The sequence below is a fragment of the Lithobates pipiens genome, unplaced genomic scaffold (assembly GCF_037356315.1).
Source record: "Lithobates pipiens isolate NorthernLeopardFrog02 unplaced genomic scaffold, aLitPip1_a1.2 Scaffold_18, whole genome shotgun sequence".
NCBI lineage: Eukaryota > Metazoa > Chordata > Amphibia > Anura > Ranidae > Lithobates > Lithobates pipiens.
In genome coordinates, this window is record NW_027507758.1 from 7284688 (window position 1) to 7299840 (window position 15153).

Sequence of the window (15153 nt, forward strand, 5' to 3'; positions counted from 1 at the left end):
ATGTTGTAACAGCAAAAATTTCTGAAGTGAAATTGCAACAACAAACGGAACTGTTGCTGTTCCTTCATCCCCTTGTTACTTTCTCATTTGTCACCCCGGTGTGGGCGGGATGAACGCGCCGCATTGTTTCTACATGTAACTGGAGGGATCTCTTTGCTGCAAAACATTTATTTTTTTATTTGCGTCCTTGACGAATCGATTGACGATTGTTTATGATTTCTGAGCGGTGGGGGGGGGGGGGGGGGAGTAATTGTTTTACAAGAACACAAGACTAAAAGGTTTTTTTTTTCCTTCTTTTTTTTTCAGATAAAATTACACAATTGCATTATTTGCGGCCGTATTGATTCACTTCAACGGAAAAGGTCACTTCATTCAATTTTTCGGGAAGCTGATATATGGTGTCTGCAATGAGGATTTGAGGTTGTGTGAGGGGGAACTCCGACTGTGTACGAACAACACCTTTATAACTAAAGCTTACCGCCAACATCGGATGGCGCTCGGACCTGCAGGTATGTTTCATTGAAAGTCTGTCAACATGCAGGTTTGGATCAGCTGAGTGTTCCTGTCTATGTGGGACAAAAGGGAGATATAGGCAATGGTTTGTTCTCATGGGTATAAAAAGCCCAACCCAAGAATAGTCCAGAGCTCAGACTGGTAGGAAAGAGAAGAAGCAAAGAGAGAGTCAGATATCAGCAGAATAAAGTTTGGGTCAGCACAGTGCCAAGGCTCAGGCCTTACTGGGTCAACACAGGGTCTGGGCTCATGCTCCTTTGAGTCAGCCGAGTGCCCAGGTCCCATTGGGTCAGCCTGGTGCCCAGGCCCAGGCCCCATTGGGTCAATACAGTGCCTGGGCCCAGGCCACAGTGGCTCAGCACACTGCCCAGGCTCCACTGAGTAAGCATAGGGCTTGGGTCCAAGCAGGAGACTTGCCTTAGAGGTGGAAGTGCAACAAACTCAAGAGGAGTCAGAGGGTGGGGGTAACAGCTGGTGGAGATTATATCAGATTGAAGGCAGGTCATTGTTGCTATTGCTTAGAGGATGGCTAACATCTGCGGCAAAGGTTACAGCATAGTTATAACATCTAGCGCTCCTTCTCCACCGCACATCCAGAAGGGCACAAGTGGAGGTGAGTACTGGGGGGGGGGGGGGGGGCTGTGATGGTTGCAGGGAAGATCTGGGTCTACATATGGGCTCTTGGCAAGGACCACTGGGCTTTGGGTATAATGGAGGGGGTCTGTCATGTAGCCTATGAAGAGCCTCATAATTTCTATTGGTGGCCCTGATTAGGAGATAATGTGAGCGGTCTGTTGAATATGTAGAGGGTTTACAAAAAACTCTCCTTCTCCTCCACACATCTAGAAGGACACATATAGAGGTCAGCACTGGGGTAAACTGTAATGGTTGCAGGGAAGACCTGGGACTGTGTATGGGCCACGGACAAGGACCGCTGGGTTGTGTGCACATAGGCAGCTGTGGAATGGGGGGGGGGGGGGGGGGGCTTGTCATGTAGGCTATAAAGGGCCTCATGATTTCTAATGGTGACCCTGATAAGAAGAAGATAATGTAAGCAGTCTGTTGAATATAAAAAGGGATTACAAAACTCCCCTTCTCCACACATTCAGAAGGACACACTTGAAGATGAGCACTGGGGGGACCTGTAGTGGCTGCGTGGAAGAGTTTGTGTATGGGCTCCAGGCAAGGAACGCTGGGCTGTGTGCACATAGGCAGGTTGGTGGCTGTCATGTAAGCTGTAAAGGGCCCTATGGTTTCTAATGGTGGCCCTGATAAGAAGAAGATAATGTAAGAAGTCTGTTGATTTGTAGAGGTTATGCAATGTTCTCCTTCTCCACCACACATCCAGAAGGACACACATGAAGTTGAGGGTATCAGGATAAAGATTAGTTCAGGTGCTTGGAACTTCTGACTTAATAAAAGTCTCTCTCTGTACATAATCCAGGGAACAGCCGCTCGCAACTGGACTCTTTAACTGTTGGATAAATCCTTGACCTTGGATCTAACAGCCAACAAGTAATTCTAGCCTTGCAAAGTCTCTCACGCAGACTTGGTTGAAAACTTAGTTGTAACCGGAAGGATAGATGTAAGAACTTTTCTTACTGTACCAGAATCTTGCAGCCAGTCATGGCGATACCGTAAGAAATGTGGATTCAATCGATGTCCATGGCAGCTCAGCTTCCAGGCTCTTACCGGGCAGCCAGCCTCGTGCGTGGCCCTCTTACTGAAGAGTCCTCCCCTGGTTGCATGTAGAGTTGCTGGGCCTCTCCAAACCCGAGACGGCACCGGAACACCTTAGAATCCTCCTTCCAGTTACTGCGCCTCGAACTAGCCAGTTCCGAGGCTCAGAAACAGATGGATCCGCACCCCAGGCCATGAGGGCCTCTGGGGGCTGGTGAGGAGGACCAGGACCAAGGAGTCAGCAACAACTTCTGGATCAGAAACCCAGAACCAAGTGACTTCAGCACTTTAAGTACCCTCTCCTGGAATACACAGCGAGACAAATGCCCACTGATTGGCTCAGAGAGAGAGATGGGTACCCAATGCGTCCAACCAGACTGCATTCTAATGCCTCTCACAGGTGCAAACCCCACCTATGACCAGGCAGAACCTTAATACAGCCCAGCCAAACTGATGCCAAAGCATAATTTAGAACAATCAACTACAAAACTTAACTATAGTTTTGGGCAAAAACGAAATTTACAGACATAGCGCGTACTCATTAGGTGTATCGGCACTACAATTAGAAGAAGATAACATAAGCAATCTGTTGAATATGTAGAGGGTTTACAAAGTTCTCCTCTACACATCCAAAAGGACAGGCATTAAGGTGAGCACTGGGGGGACTATAATGGTTGCAGGGAAGACCCGGGTCTATCTATGAGCCCCAGGCATGCACTGCTGGGTTGTGGGCACATAGGCAGCAAGGGGGGTGGCTGTCATATAGGCTGTAAAGGGCCCCATGATTTCCAAGATAATGTAAGCAGTCTATTGAATTTGACTTGTAGAGGTTATACAAAGCTCTCCTTCTTCTCCACACATCCAGAAAGACACACATGGTGGTTTCATGGAAGAAGTGGGTTTGCGTATTGGCTCCAAGCAAGGACCACTGGGCTGTGTGCACAAAGACAGCTGGGGTGGTTGTCATGTAGGCTGTGAAGGGTCTTGCACATTCTAATGGTGGCCCTGATAAGAAGCAAATAATGTGAGCAGTCTGTTGAATATGTAGATGGTTTACAACGTTCTCCTTCTCATCCACACCTCCAGAAGGACACAAATGGAGGTGAGCATCGGGGTGAACTATAATGGTTGCAGGGAAGACCTGGGTCCATTTAAAGGCCCCAGGCAAGGGCCACTGGGCTTTGTGCACATAGACAGCTGGGGTGGTTGTCATGTAGGCTGTAAGTGGCCCCATGCATTCTAATGGTAGCCCTGATAAGAAGCAGATAATGTGAGCAGTCTATTGAATATGTAGATGGTTTAAAAATCTCTCCTCCTCCACACATCCAGGACACAAATGGAGTTGAGCAATTGGGGTGAACTATAATAGTTGCAGGGAAGACCTGGATCTATGTATGGGCCCCAGGCAAGCACTGCTGGGTTGTGTGCACATAGGCAGCAAGGGGGGTTGGCTGTAAAGGGCCCCATGATTTCCAAGATAATGTAAGCAGTCTATTGAATTTAACTTGTAGAGGTTATACAAAGCCACACATCCAGAAAGAGATACATGGTGGTTTCATGCAAGAAGTGGGTTTGTGTATTGGCCACAAGCAAGGACCACTGGGCTGTGTGCACAAAGACAGCTGGGGTGGTTGCCATGTAGGCTGTAAAGGGCCCCATGCATTCTAATGGTGGCCCTGATAAGAAGCAGATAATGTGAGCAGTCTGTTGAATATGTAGAGGATTTACAAAGTTCTCCTTCTCATCCACACATCCAGAAGGACACAAATAGAGGGGAGCATCGGGTAGACTATAATGGTTGCAGGGAAGATCTGGGGGTCCATGTGTAGGTCCCAGGTAAGGGCCACTGGGCTTTGTTCACATAGGCAGCTGGGGTGGTTCTCATGTAGGCTGTAAAGGGCCCCATGCATTCTAATGGTGGCCCTTATAATAAGCAGATAATGTGAGCAGTCTGTTAAAGGTAGAGGGTTTAAAAATCTCTCCTTCTCCTCCACACCTCCAGAAGGACACAAATGGAGGTGAGCTTCGGGGTGAACTATAATGGTTGCAGGGAAGACCTGGGTCCACGTGTAGGCCTTAGGCAAGGGCCACTGGGCTTTGTGCACGTAGGCAGCTGGGTGAGGGTGGGGGTGGGTAATTGTTTGTCATTTAGGCTGTGAAGGGCTCCATGTATTCTAATGGTGGCCCTGATAAGAAGCAGATAATGTGAGCAGTCTGTTAAATATGTAGAGGGTTTACAAAGTTCTCCTTTTTCATCCACACCTTCAGAAGGACACAAATGGAGATGAGCATCGGGGTGAACTATAATGGTTGCAGGGAAGAACTGGGTCCATTTAAAGGCCCCAGGCAAGGGCCACTGGTCTTTGTGCACATAGGCAGCTGGGGTGGTTCTCATGTAGGCTGTAAAGGGCCCCATACATTCTTATGATGGCCCTTATAAGAAGCAAATAATGTGAGCAGTCTGTTGAAGGTAGAGGGTTTAAAAATCTCTCCTTCTCCTCCCCACCACCAGAAGGACACAAATGGAGGTGAGCATCGGGATGAACTATAATGGTTGCAGGGAAGATCTGGGGGTCCACGTGTAGGCCCCAGGCAAGGGCCACTGGGCTTTGTGCACGTAGGCAGCTGGGTGAGGGTGGGGGTGGGTAATTGTTTGACATGTAGGCAGAGAAGGGCTCCATACATTCTAATGATGGCCCTTATAAGAAGCAGATAGCGTGAGCAGTCTGTTGAAGGTAGAGGGTTTAAAAATCTCTCCTTCTCCTCCACACCTCCAGAAGGACACAAATGGAGGTGAGCATCGGGGTGAAGTATAATGGTTGCAGTGACCTGGGTCCATTTAAAGGCCTCAGGCAAGGGCCACTGGGCTTTGTGCACATAGGCAGCTGGGGTAGTTCTCATGTAGGCTGTAAAGGGCCCCATGCATTCCAATGGTGGCCCTGATAAGAAGCAGATAATGTGAGAAGTCTGTTAAATCTGACTTGTAGAGGTTATAAAAGGCTTAGACTTCATCCCCACAGAAATTCTGAGTGCAGCTCCACTGGAGTGTTCTCAGTTCAGCCTCCCCCCCTTCCACTGATCAATATTACTTGTTGCCGGGGATTCTGAGCATATTGTTTCTACAACAGACTCCTCGGTAAGAGGACCCCCCGCAATTCCTCCGAGTTGCAGCCTTAGTGTCAAGCTGATTTTCAAAGCAGAACACGGGGACTTTTTAAGGACAAAAAGCCGATAAAACTCTATTTTATCACTCTTCAATCCTCTGCCGCAGCCCGGAGTGAGATGAATATTCATGGAAAGTCAATGTGAGCTCTTTCCTTGTACCATGAGCAATAATCAAACAAGAGGCAGATAAGTGTAAAAGTGCATTCAATGTCAAAAAGCAATTTATTACAAAAAAAAATAAAATAAAAAAATAATAAAATACGCTCGGTCTACACTATCATTTCTCATTATTAAATATACGTATTGGCAAACATGCCTCTGGAGATCTTATTAAAATAATGGACTCCTGTTAACAAGGAAAATGTTTTTCTAGCCATGAGCCGTTGAGACGAAGTAGTTATCTGAAGGAGAGATAGGACGGCGTCGGAAGAATTGCAAGCGTGGCGATATGCCCGGCTGTTTGTGTGTTCCTGGAGGGGACACAAAATATTGCGGCTGATTTGGTGAAACGTCTCATTCTGAGCGTGTCACGCCGGCGCCGCGACTGTGGAAAGTGGGCGGGGGAAATTAACGGCACTAAAAAAAAAACAAATTCCGATGACTACCCTTTAGGATGATGGTTTTCAAAGCTTTGATCACTTGAAAGCTGAACACCAGACAGATATGCAACCCAATAATATAAATATTAGCAATTAATAAAATGCATGGATTAATAAAATATACTAGGGATGCACCGATACCATTTTTTAATTTTTTTTATAAAGACTCAGTATGAGTACTTTTTTATTAGATACCAATTACCGATACCAATTACCGATACCTACCGCAACTGTTTTGTTTTCACTTCAGCTGGTACAAGGAATGGTACAAAAAATTTAAAAGTTATTTACAAATTAAATAAATAGTTTTTTTATTTTTTATTTCACGCTTTTTCAATGTGTAAATATATGTTAACCAGTTCCCGGCCGGCACACGCCGATGTACGTCGGCAGAATGGCACGGGCAGGCATATTGGCGTACAGGTACGTCCAAACTTTAATGCCGCCCCCTGCCATCGCGAGCGTGCCGCCGCCACCGCCGGTGCTGGTCGGGACCCCTCGTGAGTCCGGTCGCGGGACCCGTGGACTCGATCGCCGTGGGCATACCCGCGATCGTCTCACGGGGGGCGGCTGAACGAGGAAATGCCGTTGTAAACAGCATTTCCCCGTTCTGCCTAGCAACTAGTGACGCTGATCTCTGCTCCATGTGATTGGAGCAGAGATCAGTGTTCACTAAATGAAAGCCCAACCCCCCCACAGTTAGTAACACACCCCTAGGAACACTTAACCCCTAAACTGCCACCCACTGGTTAACCCCTTCACTGCCAGTGTCATTTACACAGGAATCACTGCATTTGTATAGCAGTGATTGCTGTATAAATGACAATGGTCCCAAAAATGTGTCAAAAATGTCCTATGTGTCCGCCATAATGTCGCAGTCACAATAAAAATCGCTGATCGCCGCCATTACTAGTAAAAAAAAAAAATATTAATAAAAATGCCATAAAACTATCCCCTATTTTGTAAACGCTATAACTTTTGCGTAAACCAATCAATAATCGCTTATTTCGATTTTTTTTACCAAAAATATGTAGAAGAATACGTATCGGCCTAAACTGACGGGAAAATTTTTTTTTTGTATATTTTTGGGGGATATTTATTATAACAAAAAGTAAAAAATAATGTGTTTTTTTCAAAATTGTCGCTCTTCTTTTGTTTATAGCGCAAAAAATAAAAACCGCAGGGGTGATCAAATACCACCAAAAGAAAGCTCTATTGGTGGGGGGGAAAAAGAACATGAATTTTTTTTTGGGTGCCACGTCGCACGACCGCGCAATTGTCAGTTAAAGCGACGCAGTGCCGAAATCGCAAAAAGTGGTCTGGTCTTTAAACCAGCAAAATGGTCTGGGGCTGAAGTGGTTAACCAGCCCCGGAGGATTTTACCCCCTTTCTTACCAGAGCACTTTTTTGCGATTTGGCACTGCGTTGCTTTAACTGACAATTGCGCGGTCGTGCAACGTTGCACCCAAACAAAATTGATGTCCTTTTTTTCCCCACAAATAGAGGTTTATTTTAGTTGTATTTGATCACCCCTGCGGTTTTTATTTTTTGCGCTATAAACAAAAGAAGAACAACAATTTTGAAAAAAAATACAATATTTTTTACTTTTTGCTATAATAAATATCCCTTTTTTTTTATATATATATTTTTTTTTCCTCAGTTTAGGCCGATACGTATTCTTCTACATATTTTTGGTAAAAGAAAATCGCAATAAGCGTATATTGATTGGTTTGTGCAAAAGTTATAGCGTCTACAAAATAGGGGATAGATTTATGGCATTTTTTTTTTTTTTTTTTACTAGTAATGGCGGCGATCTGCGTTTTTTTTCGTGACTGCGACATTGTGACGGACACATCGGACACTTTTGACACATTTTTGGGACCATTCGCATTCACATAGCGATCGATGCTATAAAATTGCACTGATTACTGTGTAAATGTGACTGTCAGGGAAGGGGGTTAACACCAGCGGGCGCTGCAGGGGTTAATTATGTTCCCTATGGGAGTGATTCTAACTGTGGGGGGGAGGGGACCGATCGGTGTTGCTCTGTACTGGGAACACACCATCGAACTCCTCTCCACTGACAGGACGTGGATCTGTGTGTTTACATACCCAGATCCATGGTCCTGCTGTGTTCCCGGGGCAATCGCGGGTGCCCAGCGGACATCGCGGCCGCTGGGCACACGCACCGGGTCCCAAGCGATGTCGCGGGTGCGCGCCCCCTAGACGGCCGAGAATGAGAGGACGTCATATGACGCCCGCCCAGGATGGGAGATCCCATCTGCAGACGTCATATGACTATACGCCGGTGTCCTATCATATAAGGTCCTCCATCCGATAGTGTCTGCTGTGTACTGCGCATGCGCAGTACACAGCAACACAGATTCCCGAAAATTGCCGAGGATGAACGGCGCCTACGCGGTGAGTCCAGGTTCTATCCCCACCATCCAAGTGGACATAGAGTAGGAATATAAAAGAGCCGAGCGCAGCGAGGCCGAGCCCGAAGCGTGGCGAGCGAAGCTCGCCCACGAGGGGCCCTCTAATATTCACAACCCTATGTCCGCTTGGATGGTGGGGCCACCACCTCCACTCACGGCGCAGGCGCTGTTCAGCTTCGGAGATTTTCCGAAGCTTCGTCTGCTCCGTACTGCGCATGCGCAGTATGGTCCGGACACTATATGATGGCAGGACACTATCTGCCAGAACACCGGTGCTGAAGTGGTTAATGGTGTAAAAATAATAAGGAACAAAGTAAACAAAAAAAAAAGTTTTAATTGTTATTTGTTTATAAAATATAATTGAAAAAAAAAAAAAACACAGCAGGAAAATAATAATTAAATGAAGGAGAATAAGGAGTTCATTAAGGCCGATTAGAGTAAATGAAGGGTTAATAAAGGGTTAAACAGAGGAACATTTATTAACCACTTACGAACCTGAAGGATTTGCCCCCTTCGTGACCGGGCCGTTTTTTGCTATACGGCACGGCATCGCTTTAACTGACAATTGCGCGGTCGTGCGGCGCTGTACCCAAACAAAATTGATGTCCTTTTTTTCCCACACATAGAAATTTATTTTGGTGGTATTTGGTCACCTCTGCAGCTTTTATTTTTTGCGCTATAAACAAAAAAAGAGCGACAATTTTGAAAAAATAATATATTTTTTTTTACTTTTTGCTATAATACATATCCAAATACATAAAAACAAAACAAACAAAAAACAAATTTCTTCATCAGTTTAGGCCGATATGTATTCTTCTATATATTTTGGGTTAAAAAAAAAAAACGCAATACGTGTATATTGATTGGTTTGAGCAAAAGTTATAGCGCCTGCAAAAATAGGGGATAGATTTATGGCAATTTTATTATTTATTTATTTTTTACTAGTAATGGTGGCGATCCGCATTTTTTAGTGGGACGGCGAGATTATGGCGGACACATCGGACACGTTTGACACTTTATTTGAGACCCCGTGACACTTATACAGCGATCAGTGCTAAAAATAGCCACTGATTACTGTATAAATGACACTGGCAGGGAAGGGATTAACAACACTAGGGGACGATCAAGGGGTTAAGTGTGTTCCCTCAGTGTGTTTCTAACTGTGGGGGGGGGGGCAGGGGACTGATTGGAGGAGGCGACATATCACGATTCCTGATCACTGGGAACAGCAGGTTTCTCTTTACTTCCCTGTCAGAACGGGGATCTGTCTGTTTATATTGACAGATCCCCATCTGTCTCCTTGAGAAGTTGCCTACAGCGATTCAAGTGGCCATGTCAACCTGCCATAGTAAAGTGACGACAGCTGGTCGGTAAGCTGTTAAAAAACACAAAACACATTTTTTTATACTTGACTTGTTGCTTTAAACTGGCTTCATCTGCAGATCGAAGTTCATCCCTTTGATCTGTAGATGAAGAAACAGCAAGATACAAAAAGAAACAATGTTTCTTTTTTTCTAGTGTTTCAGCAGCTGAGCAATGTTGTTGATCTATGTTGATCTATATACGCTTATTGGGATTTTTTTTTTTTTATACATGTAGGAGAATACATATTGATAGATATGTGCAATTTATTTCATTCTGAATAAATTTTTTAATGAATTGCGACAAATTTGTTAATTCGGAAACATCAGAATTAATGAAAACCCGTTTAACAAATTTTTCGCAATATTCATAAATTTAAATATTTAAGAAATTAGTAAATTCGTAAATTTGTAAATTTATTGTTAAATTGTAATTTGTAAATTAAATTGTAAATTGTTAATAATTATCCAAAATAATGAATACTGTTACTGATACTGATCTAAACTAATGGAATGTAAAAAAATAATAATAATAAATAACAATAATAATAATAAAAAACTTTTTTAAAATGTATTATTTTTTATTTATTTATTATTATTTATTATTATTAATTCATTCTGTTCCATTTGTTTATATCCGACATTTGTTACTTCTTATAATTTTGTATTTGTTATGTTCACTAATGCCGTGTACACATGATTGGACTTTCCAGCAGACTTGGTCCGGCGGACCAGAATCCGTCGAACAATTTGATCGTGTGTGGGGTCCGACGGACCTAGAAATAAAACATGTTTCAAATCAGACTCAAGTCAGACGGACTAAAAATCGGGAAAATCGTTCATCTGTGTGCTGGTCCAACTGACCAAATACAACGCAAGGGCAACTATTGGCTACTGGCTAGTGAACTTCCTCGTTTAGTTCTGTTTACATCATCACGTTAAAAATGAATGGACTTTCAGACGGACTTACCGTATTTATCGGCGTATAACACGCACTTTCAACCACCCAGAGCCCTTCTCGGCGGCTTTCGGACCTTCTCGGCGGCTTTCGGCCGCTCTCGGACCTTCTCGGCGGGTTTTGGCCGCTCTCGAGCCTTACGAGAGTGGCCGAAAGCTGCCGAGGACCGAGAGCGGCCGAAAGCCTCTGAGAGCGTCCGAAAGTCGCCGAGAAGGTCCGAGAGCGGCCGAAAGCCTCCAAGAACTTCCGGGTGCCGCCGAGATACACGGGACATCTCTGCGGCACCATTTTTAAAAACATAAGCGGACAATGCACTAAGACGGACAAGCTTCATGTCAAGGCTGCAATGACGAGGCTGCAATGACGACAGGCTGCAATGAGGACAGGCTGCATGACAAGGCTGCAATGACGACAGGCTGCAATGAGGACAGGCTGCATGACAAGGCTGCAATGAGGACAGGCTGCATGACAAGGCTGCAAATGACGCTGACGAGGCTTCAGATGGACACTGATAAGGCTGCATTGATGGGCATTTAAATGGAAGTTTTTTTTTCCTTAAATTTCCCTCCTAAAAGTTTTTTCCACAAAATTCCCTCCTAAACTTGGGGTGCGTGTTATACGCCGGCGCGTGTTATACGCCAATAAATACGGTAGTTCGGTTGTGTGTGGCCAAGTCCGTTTCGTTCACAAAGTCCGTCGTACCTCCGCCGAAAGTCAGTCGGGAAGAGCGTCGAAACTCCGCCGTAAGTCTGTCGGGAAGAGCGTCGTACCTAGTCCGTCTAAAAGTCCGGTCGTGTGTATGCGGCATTACAGTAAAATGTTAAAGAAAATTCCAATACCTATAATAAAATAATAAGTTATGTATATAAGTTAGTTATTATTTAGAATTTTCAGATTTTCATTCTTTCAAATTTTCGGATTTTCGTTCTTATTTTCGGATTTTCGATTTTAATTTTTTTTTCAAATTTGTAAACTTTTGAATTTGCAAATGTTCGAGTTTACAAATTCACGCATTTACCAATGAATTTATCAATTTATGAATTGCAATCATAAGGAATGGCCTGAAAAACAAAACAAAACAAACACATTTTTCGGCAGTGCACATGTCTACATATTGGCCTAAATTTATGAAGAAATTTGTTTTTTTTTCAATTTATATATTGGATATGTTTTGTGGCAGAAAGTAAAAAATATTGTTTTTTTTTTCTTCAAAACTGTCACTCTTTTTGTTTATAGTGCAAAAAAGAAAAAACGCAAAGGTGATCAAATACCACGAAAAAGTTCTATTTGCCGTAAAAAAAATTCTATTTTATTTGGGTACAGCGTCGCACGACCATGGAATTGTAATTTAAAATAACGCGGGGCTGTATCACAAAATATTGCCTGGTCATGAAGGGGGGTAATCCTTCCGGAGGGCAAGTGGTTAAGGCAATATTGCATTTTTAAAATTGCCCTTTAACCATTATTAAATAGTTTTTTTACTTTGACCCCCCCCCCCCTCAGACCCCCCCCCCCAGCTCTCCTTGCCATTTGTTTGACAATTCCTTAAACTGACTTTCCAGTGTGGATCGTTCTCCTGCTTTGTAAGTCTTATTTAGTAAATCTCATTGTAACAGAAGGATACAATGTATCAGCGCTGTGTGTTCAGTACATTGCTATCAGCAAACACTGAGGAGGGAACTGACAGCTCCAATCCACACTTGTTCCCCTTCATTTGACAGGTGTAAACCTGTGATATCTGACTATGTAAATAATTAATGTTATCCCATGCATGGGACGATCCTTATTAGATAGAAATTCAGCAACTGTGAACCTGCGAAGAGCGGCGTATGAATATGTAAATGTTACGCTATTTGTGTTCCTGGATCTGCAAATGGAATGTTAACTCTTTACGGGGAAACATCTGCTTATGGCAGCAACACTGAGAACATGACCAATTAGTGTTCAATGAGACCGAATGAACGAAATGAACCTTCTGCTCCCTGGGGCAAGTTTGAAATATTGCACATCCTTTGTTTGGAAGGCAACATGTTTTATTTCATAAATACAAGAGGTGTTCTGAAATATGAGCTATGGCTATACCAAACCTTTGCATTCTTGGGGGGGGGGTGTCTGGAATGTAACAAGTTGAACATAAAAAGCTTTGTAGCATATCAGAATACTCATCTGAAAGAAGCAAGGCTGAAGAAAAGCTTGGCTCCTGACCGGCTGGTGTGATAACGCTCTGCAAGCGAGCTTCAAAAAGGACCATGGCTGACAGAATGATTGATGAATGTCCAGAAAATCAAAGGGCAAGGTAAGAACTGCCCCTGGAGGCCAATACAGCAGGATGGACAGAAATATAATATATTAAATGGACTACCTCTTGGCAACATCTCATTGGACGAAAGGATAGTGGGGTGTGGTTATGCGTGGGTCTGAATGAATGTGTAAAATGTGCACACAGAAGGGAAATCGTTTCTTTTCACTCTTGGCTCGTGCCTGATGGCTCTCTGAGCCTCATGGCTCTCTCTGTTGCCATCATCTTGAGCCCAGCTGATGAGACCATGTCTAGGGGACAGCCTTGCGATAAGTACCTTTTGATGTTCTTTTGTTATATGCTCTATAGTATTTACATGTTAGCATTTTCCTATTTTCCTGGGAAATAAATAAGACATTGTTTTATTAAGCAGTGTGTTTGTTTTCATAGCTAACCTTATATTATTGTGCTATCAACAAGTAACACTATCAGAGTTTTAATAGACTAGCTAACATAACATAACATATATGGATTAAATAGGGGGAATCTGTAACCACCCTCGGATAATATTTATTTTAGAATTTTTTTTCAATTGTCACCACAGATTTTATTTCACTCATGTTAAAGTGGATCTTCATCCTCAATTTCATGGTGCCTCCGCACCACCCCTCATCTCCTCCACTGTGCAAATAGGATTTATTTTATTTTTTTAACTTACCTTTCTTCTAATTAACGGCTTAAGAACTGAGCCTATTTCTGACACTTGTTGCTTACAAGTTAAAATCAGTATTGTTTGCTAGAAAATTACTTAGAACCCCCAAATATTTTATATATATATATATATATATATATATATATATATATATATATATATATATATATATATATATATATAACTATATGTATGTATATATATATATATATATATATATATAGATATATATATATATATATATATAGATATATATATCTTTAAATAGATATCTATCTGTATGTATCGCTATATCTATATATATATATACAGTGCCTTGCGAAAGTATTCGCCCCCCTTGAACTTTTCAACCTTTTGCCACATTTCAGGCTTCAAACATAAAGATATAACATTTTTATTTTTTGTGAAGAATCACCAACAAGTGGGACACAATTGTGAAGTGGAACGAAATCTATTGGATTTTTTAAACTTTTTTAGCAAATAAAAAACTGAAAAGTGGTGCGTGCAAAATTATTCGGCCCCCTTTACTTTCAGTGCAGCAAACTCACTCCAGAAGTTCAGCGAGGATCTCTGAATGATCCAATGTTGTCCTAAATGACTGATGGTGATAAATAGAATCCATCTGTGTGTAATCAAGTCTCTGTATAAATGCACCTGCTCTGTGATAGTCTCAGGGTTCTGTTGAAAGCGCAGAGAGCATCATGAAGACCAAGGAACACACCAGGCAGGTCCATAATACTGTTGTGGAGAAGTTTAAAGCCGGATTTGGATACAAAAAGATTTCCCAAGCTTTAAACATCCCAAGGAGCACTGTGCAAGCGATCATTTTGAAATGGAAGGAGTATCAGACCACTGCAAATCTACCAAGACCTGGCCGTCCCTCTAAACTTTCAGCTCAGACAAGGAGAAGACTGATCAGAGATGCAGCCAAGAGGCCCATGATCACTCTGGATGAACTGCAGAGAACTACAGCTGAGGTGGGAGAGTCTGTCCATAGGACAACAATCAGTCGTACACTGCACAAATCTGGCCTTTATGGAAGAGTGGCAAGAAGAAAGCCATTTCTCAAAGATATCCATAAAAAGTCTCATCTAAAGTTTGCCACAAGCCACCTGGGAGACACACCAAACATGTGGAAGAAGGTGCTCTGGTCAGATGAAACCAAAATCCAACTTTTTGCCCACAATGCAAAACGATATGTTTGGCGTAAAAGCAACACAGCTCATCACCCTCAACACACCATCCCCACTGTCACACATGGTGGTGGCAGCATCATGGTTTGGGCCTGCTTTTCTTCAGCAGGGACAGGGAAGATGGTTAAAATTGAGGGGAAGATGGATGCAGCCAAATACAGGACCATGGATGAAAACCTGTTGGAGTCTGCAAAAGACCTGAAACTGGGACGGAGATTTATCTTCCAACAAGACAATGATCCCAAACATACAGCAAAATCTACAAAGGAATGGTTCACAAATAAACGTATCCAGG

General features: G+C 43.0%; 1 protein-coding gene across 3 annotated transcripts in view; it reads left to right on the forward strand.

Annotated features, from left to right (window-relative positions):
- LRFN2 (leucine rich repeat and fibronectin type III domain containing 2) overlaps positions 1 to 15153 on the forward strand; it is a 738594-nt gene that overhangs the window by 175870 nt on the left and 547571 nt on the right. For all 3 annotated transcript variants that reach the window (XM_077485374.1, XM_077485373.1, XM_077485376.1), the window contains exon 2: positions 307 to 509. The gene's annotated coding sequence lies outside the window, so the exon portion shown is untranslated. The remainder of the gene's footprint in view (positions 1 to 306; positions 510 to 15153) is intronic.